Raw genomic sequence first — 12,038 nt, 5'->3', positions numbered from 1 at the left:
TCCTCCTGACCCTTGAAGGAACCAAGACAAAGGTTCAAATGTACCGGGATCAGCGATAGTTTCAGAGTAAATCTTCAGTTTCTGTCTCTGGGGTTTCCTATATTTCCTCTTCAGTTTGTTCATTCTCTATTACTAACTTTCTTCTTGGCTCTTGTTTTTTAGAGAAAAAAAAATTAATATCTTACCAGTTTTACTTTTTTTCAATGATAAGTTTGCTTTAGATAACTTAAGTTCAGCATTACTAGAGATTGGAAATCTCACTGAATGGTTTGGAGGGTGGTGATGATATGACATGGAATTTTTCAGGATAATGGAAACATTTTACATTTGACTGGGGTGATGGTTACTCCAATGTATATGTACATTTGTGAAAGTTCATCAAACTGTACATTGAAAATGGGTATATTTTACTCTATGCAAATTATAGCTTAAAAAAGAAAATTGATTTAAAAGGCAAGAAAAGGGACATCTGGTGGCTCAGTGGATTGAGTGTCTACCTTTGGCTCAGGTCATGATCCTGGGGTCCTGGGATTAAGTCCTGCATCAGGCTTCCTGTTCAGCAAGGAATCTGCTTCTCCCTCTACCTCTGCCTGCTACTCCCTCTGCTTATGCCCCCGCCCCTCAAATAAAGTCTTTTAAAAAAGTAAATCAAAAGTAAGAAAGAACATCTTTTTTTCCTGATGAAGAATGGATCATACAGTAGCAAGTACAGGATCCTTATGAGAAAATAAAGACTAGGCACGGTTCATCATCCCAGTCATCTGCAAGTCCAGAGTCTGGCTGTGGGTAGGGAGTAAAATTCCCTCATTTATAAATGCAACATTAATGAATTTGTATAGTTGTGAAGATGTAGGTAGCACATGGAGTTGAGAATAGATCCTTAGCTAAGTGGAAATGGTTCTGGAGCACCTGAGGAGCTAGAGATGGGTAGGATAGACCAAAGACAACTATTGAAGAACAAGAAGAGAAGAGTCTAGAATGCCTTATCCCTACTGCTCTTATGGGCAGACCTTGATGGAAGGGAGGGTAGGCAGAGAGGCATAGAAGTGAAGATGGTGGAAGGCTCTGGGACATGTGTGGTGAGGTCTGGAGAACAGGGTGGGTTTTCCCAAGCTTCCATGGGTGAGGGCAGGTGCATGAAGACAATCAAGACAGAGCCCACCATCGAGGCAGAACCCTAGTAAGAAGGCTGCCTACTCCCTCTTGCTGGGTCCAGCAGGAGCCTGGGGCAGAGCTGTCCTTCCAGGTCTGTCCATCCCCATCAGCTTGGTTCCCCAGCAACTTTTATGGAATCCTAGGCACCCGTGCCCACGGAATGATAAAGAAATGTAAGACAGAGATCTACTGGAGCTATCTGTGTGACTCTTGACAAGTCATTTAATCTGAACCTTAGTTTTCTTATATTAAAAATGGGGATAAAAACGAAACTGAGGCAATATATTAAGGTTCTTAATGTATTGCCTGGCATACAGTAGCCATTTACCACATGGAAATGATGATTATTGTGATTAATGAGACAAGACTAATAGAAGGCAAACAACTGAGAGACTAATTTAGGACAAGATATTTTTAGGCAGTATAGACGAGACCAGCCTTCAGGCTTGGAAGCAAGTAGGGACAAGAAATAGTAGTTAATTGTAAAAAAAAAAAAAAATTGTAGTTAATTTGTCATTCATGGATTACATAAATGCGTTAGGCACGTCCTATGTGTTCTTTCCCAACCCTTCAAAGCAGTACCTATGACATGGCCATTCGTGACATTATATTTATGTGTTTATTTTATTTTTTGCCAGCTCTATTGAAGTATGATTGATAAAAATTATATATATTTAGGTTTTACACTATGATCTTTTTAAAAGTGTTTTATTTTCTGCCTCTCCCACTAGACTAGCTCTCCAGGAGGACAGAAACCGTGTCTGTTTCAACATCTTCAGAGCTTCACATGGTGCCAGACGCACAGTAGGCATCCAGTAAACATCTGTGAATGGCCTGTGCAGGGTGTTGGGATGCACTGCAAGCCTCATAGAGCTGTGAGTCTAAAGGGGAAGCCCAACTGGTTTCAGTTAAATAAATCCTCTGAAGGCAGTTTCAAGGGGTTAGCAAAAGGTATCAGGCAAGAGGCTTCAAGTGAAGAGAGAAGGACCCAGCCAAGGAGGCAGACGGGATGGGGACTGGCCCAGGAGCGCGGACAGGGAGGCGGCAGGGGCACCAGAAGATGGGTTTAAGACTGTCGGACCATGGGGTGGGAGACCAGAGAAAAGACCCAGCTGAGGGCTTAGAAAGCAGAGTAGGGCCAGGAGGGTGGGGGATGCCCCCAGGAGGGAGGCTGAAAAGTGAGCAGCTGGGGGCCCCCTGCGCCCCACTGTTGGGGGGCTGGTTCAGATGGGGAGGGGACGCAGGGACAGGTCCCAGGGCCCGGGGGCAGGGGGCGGCCACACTGGGCTGAGCCCCGGCAGTGCTGGCAGGCCCACAGGGTCCAGGGGCCGCGGGCCTGACAGAGGGGAGGAGGGAGAGCTCTGCGGAGAGCAGCAGCCCATGACTTCATCCCGCCGCAATGTGGCCACTAATGAATTTCATATCCCCTCCCAGGCGGGGCCGGGGCGCAGGAGGAGCCCCGAGGCAGGAGAGGGGAAAGCCAAAGGGAGCAGCTCCCTGGGCCCGGGAGGAGGACAGGAAGCAGAAGGAGAGGTGGAGGCGGCAGAGGGGGCAGGCGAAGGTGGAGGAGGAAGAAGGGGGGGGGGGTTAGGAAGCCCCGTCTCCCAGCCCTGCGTCCAAGCATGACAGCCTGCATGGGGCCACCCAACCTCTCAGCCGCCCGCCTCGGCCCTGACTCAGTGCCACCCCAAGTCAGGCTCCCTTCGGCCAGGCCATCCTCCTCCTCCCCAGGCCCCCTACACCCCCACCTCCAGAAAAGACAGGAGGAGCCTGGCCGCCTGCTTAGAGCTACTGCACTCACAAGGGCTGACAGATGAGTAATGCTAATGGTACACAGCACCCACGACAACAGCGCCTGTCTCCAAGGAGCCCTGAGCTCCCTCAAATCCCAGGCTGGTTAAGGCAGGAGGGGGCTTCCCTGTTCTCCAATGAGGTTCTAAATACAAGAAAGGAGCCTGAGTTCCAGCAGAAGGGAGGCAAGGTAGAGAGAAGGAAGAACTTCCCAACAGGAAGTGCCAGGCTATGGAGCATGAAGGAAGGAAGCATGGTGGGGTGAGTCCCCATCATTTCTGGGGGCCTAGGGGGAAGCAGAGCCACCACTGTCCCGGCCAGCTTCCCCCCGACCCCACCACCACTCTACCAACCCCACAGCCTCTTGTTGAGCCCTGGCCCGTGGAACAGACAGATAGAGTTGCCAACCACCTTCCAAAACATGTTTTGCCTTTTTGCCTTCATTCTGTGGCTTGGCTCCTCAGGGCCCGAAAATTCCCCACACCTGAGGTGGGCCAAGATGGGCCGGTCCATAGCTAGCATCACTGTTTCCAGCCTGAAAGCCCTGCTCTGTCCTCAGAGCTGCCTTACAGGGTGGGACAGCAGGCCTGGGGCCCTTAGATTAGCAAGGGGCAGCTTGCAGGGCCACATGGGGAGAGGTCCGTTAAGAGGCCAGGATTTGGAGCATCGGGGGTCTTGCTGTACTGTCCCTGGCCCCAGCCCCAGAGTGCCTCCCAAGGTAGGGCATCCAGGATGGTTGTCTAAGACCTGGCTGGAGTGGCCATGTTAGCTCACTGCAAGGGTGACTGCATCTATGCCCAGTAAATTACTTCCCTGCTCACAGCCTTCAGGCTGGAGCTCCCTTGGCTAAATCCTCTGTGGATGGATGCCAAGGCCAGTGCAAACATCACTAAAGAAACACAGTGTCTCTTGGCAAAGACACTTTCTAACAGTGCTCTGGATCCTTCCATAATACTGTTTCATGAGCCACAGCCATAAAAAAGTATTTATCCTTTACTGTGTATCTTTGGGGTCAGATGGTTGTTATGGGTCTTGGTGTCCCGATCATCCTGTCTATGTATGTATTTCCCATATTAGTCTGTGAGTCAGCTCTTAGAGTAGAAGAAAGAAAGATTTCCTTGCTTGCTCCATGAAGCACTTGGAATCTGCCCCAAGCCCCCTGCCGTCCTCACAGGGCACTGACTAGGGAGGGAGAACAGGAATGAAGCCAAGCATGCCTGCTCTTTCCCATATCATCACCTGGGAGGAAGCCTTCTCACTCTGCTTTAGGGAAATGCTAGTCTAATGAGGAGATACAGCGTCTGTCTAGGGACACGTTCAACCTGATAGTCTAAGGGCAGAGCAACATCATCTGAAGAGTGGAATGGGAGATCCAAGTACACAGCATAGGCAAGTGAAGGGGGCAGAAGGCAGGTGAGGAGCAGAGGGGTTCCAGGACCTGCTCAGGGGGTGATGTTACCTGGAGGAGGTGTGTTTGCACACAAGCCGGATGGGGGCTCTGCTGTCTGGAGAGCCAAGCCTGGGATGGGGCAAGCCAGACAGCTACACAAAGGTATGCTCTCCCTCCTTCCTGCTTCAGTCGGCTGCCCTGTGTCACCAGCCCCAGGAGGCTACAGAAGCTCTAGGCTGTGGGCGGGATTAAATACACATATTGCTTGAGACAGCCCACAGGAGCACTTCTTACTCAGCAGGCCAAGAAAGCCAGAAATTGGAGGCAGAGAACATTCTGGCTTCCATATTTGCCTCTGGTAGAGTCCTTTCCCTTTGCAGGGGCTGGAGTCAGGAGGCTCCCAGACTTAGAAGGGAGCCAGGGGTGGGCAGCCCCTGAGCCCTGTCATCTGGCTCTCCTGAAGGCCAGGGCTACACATGAAAGGTACATAGGAGGGGGCCCATGAGGCCAAGAAGGAGATGGGCCACTACTCCTCAAACTGCAGACAGACCATTTTTTTCCAACTTCGCAAAACAGAAGAAAGGAGAAATAAGAAGAAAGGAGGCTGAGGCCTGTGGGGTAATGGCAGGGCTGGATGAACATCCGTGTCAGCTGCTAGAAGAGATGACAGCTCTGTTATTTTAGTAAAAGCCATAGACCAGGCCTCTGGAGATGAGGGCTCCAACCCAGCTTGACACCAGGAATGGTGTGGGCAGAAACAGAGTAATGTCGTGTCTTATTAACTAATACCCTCTCTACGCACACTCACACACACAGTGTGGATTCAGTCTATGAGCACTACCAGTCTGGTATAGACATCCTGGACCTTGAAACCAGGCTGCCTGGGTTCCAATCCTGGCTTCAGCATTTAGTGACTACAATACCCTGTAACATGGTAATGACAATAATAATGATAGTACCCACTCCCACACGAGCTAATGTGAAGTGCACACATGGCACATAAGCTCTGGGTAAATGTTGGTGACTCTGATCATTACAGATATGCCAGAAGTAGTTTTCTGCCTTGGAGACCCTCAGTCATCCAGAGGTGGGGAGGTAGGGAGACATGGAAATGAGCGGTCCCTGAACCTTGAAGTGTGGTCATTAATGCAGCTGGGGCTCAGGGGAGTACAGGCAAGAATACTGTGCCCGCAGAAATCAGGGAAAGCATCAGACAGAAGGTGATATAAGATGTGGGCCTTACACGGTGAACAGGAGCTCCCCAAATGGAGACTAAGGAAAGAAGGACATTTGGACCCAAGTTGGGCAAACACCTAGAGACATGAAAACCAGAGAAACCTGATCTCATGAATCTGGTTCTCAGGTTCTGGAAGCGGCATGGAAAGAAATATGAATGGTGAGAAAGTGGGGCCATGCTGCAGGGGCCACAGGTATGATGTTAAAATGTTTGATTATGGGGGCACCTGGGTGGGGGCACCAACTGAGGTTGGTTAAGTGTCTGCCTTCGGCTCAGGTCATGATCTCAGAGTCCTGGGATCCGGCTCCACGTTGGGCTCCCTGCTCAGCAGTGAGTCTGCTTCTCACTCTCCCTCTGTAATCGCTCTTTTCTCTCTCTCAAATAAATAAATCTTGAAAATCTTTTTTAAAAAATTAAAAAGTAAAACAAAAACATAGGACGTTTGATTCTGTTCTGTACACAGTTGAGAGACACTGCCAAATCCTAAGCAAGGGAAGTGCACGATCAGGTGTGTGTCTTGGGAAAGAACACACTTCATGGGTCCTGGAAAAGAGGTCGGAAAGTGAGCAGGTTGCAGACACACACACACACACACACACACAGAGGAGCATTTTGCCACAACTCGGCAAACACAAAGGAGGAGACACTATTCTAGTGCTTCTAGGCTTGCCGTCCCTGGGTCCTGGGGCTCCAAGGAGGATTCTGGTTTGGCCAGTCCCCTATGGAGCTGGCAAGCCAGGCCAAGAGAACAGAGGAAGGCAGGGATGTGACACAGGACCTGGGATGGACACACAGTAGGGGACAGTCACAGCACACGGACAGAGTGGTCATTCCTCCCTCCGGTTGAAGAAGAGAGCACTGTCAACGGAGCGTTCTAGAAGATGGAATACTTCCGGGAAGGAGTACTTTCTAGACAGAAGTAGCAGTGAGCAAAAATGTGTAGATATGAAATAGCTTGTGGTATCTGGTTGCGGTGAGACCATCTTCGAAGAGGAGAAGTGAGGCTAGAGTGGTAAGCAGAAGTCGGAGTATGGAGTTTGGGCTGCATTCTGTATGCCTGTAGCTGTCAGCCAAGGGTGTGGGCCCAAATCACTCATGTTGACAGCCTTTAAAAGTCCAGATCTGCCTGAATTAGCATCTTGGAGGCTGGGCCTTTCAGCATTTTTAAAAGCTGTCAGGTGACTCTGACAGGCACTATGGGGTAAGAACCACAGTGGGGACAGGGAGACACCAAGGGGTGACCTGATCAGATCTGTGCCTTAGCAGGAGCCAGGGAGAACAGAGCGTGGGGCATAGCGGGGAGACCCAGAGGGCAACTCCAGTGGTGGCAGGAAAGGAGTAGCGGGCACCGAAGTCATTAAGGAAACAGACCTGACAGATCTTGGGGAACCCGTAGGAAGGGTCAGGAAGATAGGAACTGAGATGGAACTCAGGAACTCTCTATTTTAGGAATGAGAACCTGAGTCCTGGATCAGTGGTTCTCAACAATTTCACATGTGAGGATTTCTTTTCCACATTAGGAAAAAAAAATTTTGGAGGATTGTTAAACCTGCATGAGTTGAAAACACCGGACACCCAGCTACATGGATCTAGAGATGATCTGAAAGGATTTGCATTTTATCCATCACAACAGCACAGAGGTACACAAACATGAGCTTTGGAGGCAGAACAACCTGGGTTCAAATCCTACCTCCACCATTACCAGACATATGACCTTGGGCCCTACAGCCGTCTATGCCTCAGTGTCCCACCAGTAAAATGGGCATTATAGCAGCGCCTGCCTCATGGAGTTGAATAAGGACCAGAGTTGTACACATAGAAGAATGCCTGGCATCCGTATGTCCCAATAAGCTTTAGCCATTACTGTCACTATCGTTCAGTTTAAGGATGATGCTAGGTGGCCATGTGGATGTGAGGACCCCCAAGGTCATATGTGGTGGCTGCCTTGCTCCTGCCCTCCTAGACCTTGCAACATGGGACATAACTGACCACACACGTCGGCAGACTAGTCATTGTCCTGTGGCTGCCGCGTGTGTTCCTATGTGAGGCGGTGTCACTACTCAACACTCTATGGCATTGGAGCAGGGTGGCCCCGGTGGCTTCTCAGATTATCCCTGGGACCTGAAGTTAGACCCAGGTGTTGTGACTGGTGAAAAGTGATTTTTACAACATAAAAGTAAGTGAGGCCAGAGTTCCAGGATGGTATGATGGCAGGGCAACAGAGGCATCCCAGAACCCAGGAGATGTCACCTTGGAAGGCAGAATGCCATCATTACTCATTTGAGTCTGGCTTCTCCAGCACCTGAGGAGTTCCAGAAGCAATGCTGGATGGACATTCCCAGGTCGGTGTGATTGGGTTACAGCAGCTGACAGTGCAGCGGGACTGCTCGGCTGGCCCATGAGTTGACAACTCATGGACAGGATCTTGGATGATGAGTAGAAAGGGACTTCAGGGTCCTGCTGTTCCAGTGTATCCACCACTTGGCCAATAGATATTCCATTTCTTCTTTCCCTGTCTTTTCTTCTCCTTCCTTCTCATTGAAACAAGTGGACCAGCTCTGTGCTCCCTGCTTCAGGTGATGCAGAAGATGGAAGCAGCCTACAGGTGGCCTTGGCTTCGTATTCTGCAAGCCTTAGCCCTTGGGGTTTCGGAGCATAGATACGGTGTCTTGGCTAGAATTAAGGGGCACAAGGAGGCTTTCTCCATACAGAGAAGAAATGGCCCTGGTTGGGACCAGGTCATGGGGAGAATGTGGGGCCCTGTGGAACCTGAACCACTGCCAGAGAGCCACAGGAGGAAATGACAGGTCCGCAGAAGGTTTCTGTCCTCTATGCACAGCCTTAGAGAGAATCAGAGGGGGGCACCTGGGTGGCTCAGTAGGTGGGCATCAGCCTTTGGCTTAGATCAGGGTTCCAGAGTCCTGGGATCAAGCCCACACTGGGCTCCCTGCTCAGCAAGGAGTCTGCTTCTCCCACTCCCTTTGTCCCTCCCCGTACTCATGTGCACATGTGCTCAAGTGACCTCTCTCTTGCTCACTCACTCTCAAATAAATAAATGAAATCTTAAAAAAAAAAAAAAACTGTCAGAGGGCTGCTCACTGAGGAGCTCCCAGGAGGAGGGCGTGCCCTGCAGCATCCCAGGTGGAACTTTATCTGGGAACCATGTGCACATCTCCACCTCAACACCCTCCCACCCAGGCCCTGGCATCTGAGAAACTCACCCTACCATCCGTACAGTCCCGGGGCAGGGATACCAAGAGGACGGAGAGGAAGTTTTCTGCTGTGTGTGAAATGAACGCTCAGATTCAGAAGTTAAGTGAAACGGTAGAAGGAAGTCAAATGATAGAATAACTGAACTACTGAGCTGATGTCCTGCAGTGGATACCTGTCACACATAGCTGAGAAAGGGGGCTCAGAGAGGGCAAGCCAGAAGGTCAAGACCACCTAGATCACCTGGAAGCAGAGCCAGAACCGACCCAAGCTTGTGAGACTCCAAGCTCGGCATTGCCTACCTTAAAAATTGGGCAGGAGGACCAAATACCCGTTGAGAAGGACTGGTCTGATAAACACTGGGCAGAGAGAGAGAAAGGGAGAGAGACTTATGGATCAATATGGAGGGATCGTCAAGATACGCCACTACGTAAAAGTAAAGGTGCACAGCTGCTTGTACACATCGCTGGAATGTGCATTAAATAAATCGAGCAAGACACAAGAAACTGCTACGCTGCTTGTCTTCTGGAGGAAACTGGGTAATGGGGAGACAGACGGGAAGAAGACTGTTCCTTATACAACCTTCTGTATCTTTTGGATTTTGAATCAAGAGAATCTATTACCTATTCAGATTCAAAAAATAACATTTTTTTATAAGGTGAGTGACAGAGAATCTCTTTGTTCAACCCTCTTAAATGTGATGAAACAGACTCCCACTGAGCACCCAGGTTGTGCCAAACCCCCAGTGGGTGCTGTGGGTTATACATAATGAGAGGGACGCTGCCTCCAACCACCAGGAGCCCACTTACCCCAGGCAACCCCGACCCCCCAGGCTGGGTGGGGGAATAAGTGACCACAGGACTCCCACAGCCTCTCACCATCCCACACTTGCCAGGACCCCCAGTCACCCTATGCTCTGAGCCTCAGTTGGTGAGGGGTGAGGGTCCATCTTAGGGCCAGCCTCTGTGTGCCTGAGGACCACGGGGCAGTCTGAGCCAAAACTCCTCTGGGCCACAAGGCTCCTTCCTGGCAGAGGTTGAGGTAGGGCCGTGGGGAGGCAGGGAGGTAGGGAGTCTGATGGACTTCCTTCTGCATTTCGATGGAAAGGATCAGACACAGTTGTGCCTTTTCTTCTTGGACTGTGAGCATTCACTGCTTGTAACGAGATGGCAGTTACCACACGGGCCAAATAAGCACTGAGTTCTGAGACAGTTTCAACCTGGGTGGGAAGAGTGAGTGTGTCCAGGTCCTCTGTAAAGGTAGCTGTAGTCTGCCACACTGGACAGCTGCCTCCCTCTCCGTCTCTCCCAAATTTTCTGCTTCACACCTTCCCCTGACCAAGCTGCCCCAGCCCCTTCCCAGGAGCAAGCAACAGCATGTCCCAAGCCAACATGTCCCAACTTTTCACCACTTCCCCCAGTGTTGTCCTCACATCATCCTTGACATGGAAAGAGATAAATGCCTCCCTTGGGGCGAAGCTATACTACTTGGGGTCCCCAAGACTCTAGGAGAGGAAGCTCTTTCTGGAGGAGTCCCAGGATCTGGCTATATGAAGCCAGTAAACCACAAAATGCTCTCCCAGCTGATGTTTCCAATAATCCTTGAGCTATCCTGGGTGTGTCCTGGGCAGGACACAGGTTATTGCCCTAAACCTGCTCACCAACCAGCTAGAGTAGCAGAACTGAGAGGTTAGCCCAGGGTCCTGACCCCAGATCTCAGGTTCTCTTCACACTATTGCTGAAGGAGAACTCAGAGGTCACTTCGGACAACCTCACATTTTCAAATGATGAACTGAGGCCGGAGAGGGAGAGGGACATCTGCAAGGTCACACATCGTGTGAGAGGCAAAGCTAGGTCTGAAGAACCCAGCCACCTGTCTCCCATCTAGAGGTGAACCCTTGTGTCAACAGAATGAAAAAGGCAGGTTGCTTGAGACAACCTGCCACCTTCTCCCCTATAGCATCCCTGATTTGTCCCAACTCACTTCATTTCTCAGTTGCCGCCCCTTAGACCAGTGCTTGTGACCTCAAATATCTTGGAGAACAGGCAGGTATGTAACTGAGTGAGGTTATCTAGGCCATCAACTGAGACAAGATAACACAGAAGGATGGTGATTGCGTCCAACTGGGAAGTACTTTCTCTGCTTCAAATCCAATTTTTAAAAAATATCAATACTTTGAGGCCACTGGGTGGCTCAGTTGGTTGAATGTCAAACTCTTGTTTCAGCTCAAGTCACCATCTCTGGATGTGGGATCAAGCCTGCCACTGCCCCCCTGCACTCATGCTCTCTCCCTCTCTTGAATAAATAAATAAAATCTTTAAAAAAATCAATGCTTAAAAATATTCCAGTGGGTTTTGTGGGAATGAGGGGAACCAATAAAATAAGACGAGCCATGAGTTGGTGATTGCAGAAGCCGGGTGTTGGGTATATTGGGTTATTAATACTATTCTGTGTAAATGTGTATATGTTTTAAATGTGCCATAATAAAAAGGGTTTTTTGTTAATGTGCTATCAAAACACATGTTGGGTCCTCAAGCCATATTAGATCCACAGGCCTACAATTAGCAAACTCTACTCTTGACATTCTAGAATATTCCCCTAGCCATTTGTATGCTTCATTCTGATTCTCTCTGCAGAGCCTAGGATAGAGCAAATGAGGGAGGGTGGAAAGGACGAAGAGACACATTGGCTTGGCAGGGCTTGGAGTTGGCCATCGTCAATGAGCATAGACTCAGGGATGTGGATGGAACCCCATGAAAATAGATACAAGTCACACACACACTCACCCTGCACGATCTAGTGCCTCCCCTCACTCCCTGCCCACCCTCCCTGTGCCTCATGCACCTTGCTCATCTTTCTTGAACTCTGCTTACTACCTGCTACACAAAGGCAAACAAGCAAGTTGAAGGATCCGATGGGCTCCGGCTGCAGGAGGGGACATTATCCCATCTGGATGAAAAATAAAATGTGCAAGTGACCTGGCACATGCAGGCTAATGGGAATCTAGAGTTGTGCTGGCTTCCAGCAAGACCTCCCCAGCAGGGTGTGGAAGGCATGAGTTTTAGGATGGAAAGGGGGTAGGAGAGAAGGAGCGGGTTTTATTTTTCCTTCTCCATTGCTTAGGCTGACTCGCAGGCACCATCATCTCTCTCCTAAACCCAGTCATCTTCCTGGTTTATAAAGTGCCCTCCCATTTATGACATCACTGAACCTTACCAACCCTGTGAGGTTGGTATCATCCCATATTATAGATGA

The sequence above is a fragment of the Canis lupus genome, chromosome 38 (assembly GCF_048164855.1).
Source record: "Canis lupus baileyi chromosome 38, mCanLup2.hap1, whole genome shotgun sequence".
In the NCBI taxonomy this organism is placed as follows: domain Eukaryota; kingdom Metazoa; phylum Chordata; class Mammalia; order Carnivora; family Canidae; genus Canis; species Canis lupus.
This window is presented reverse-complemented; position numbering follows the sequence as displayed.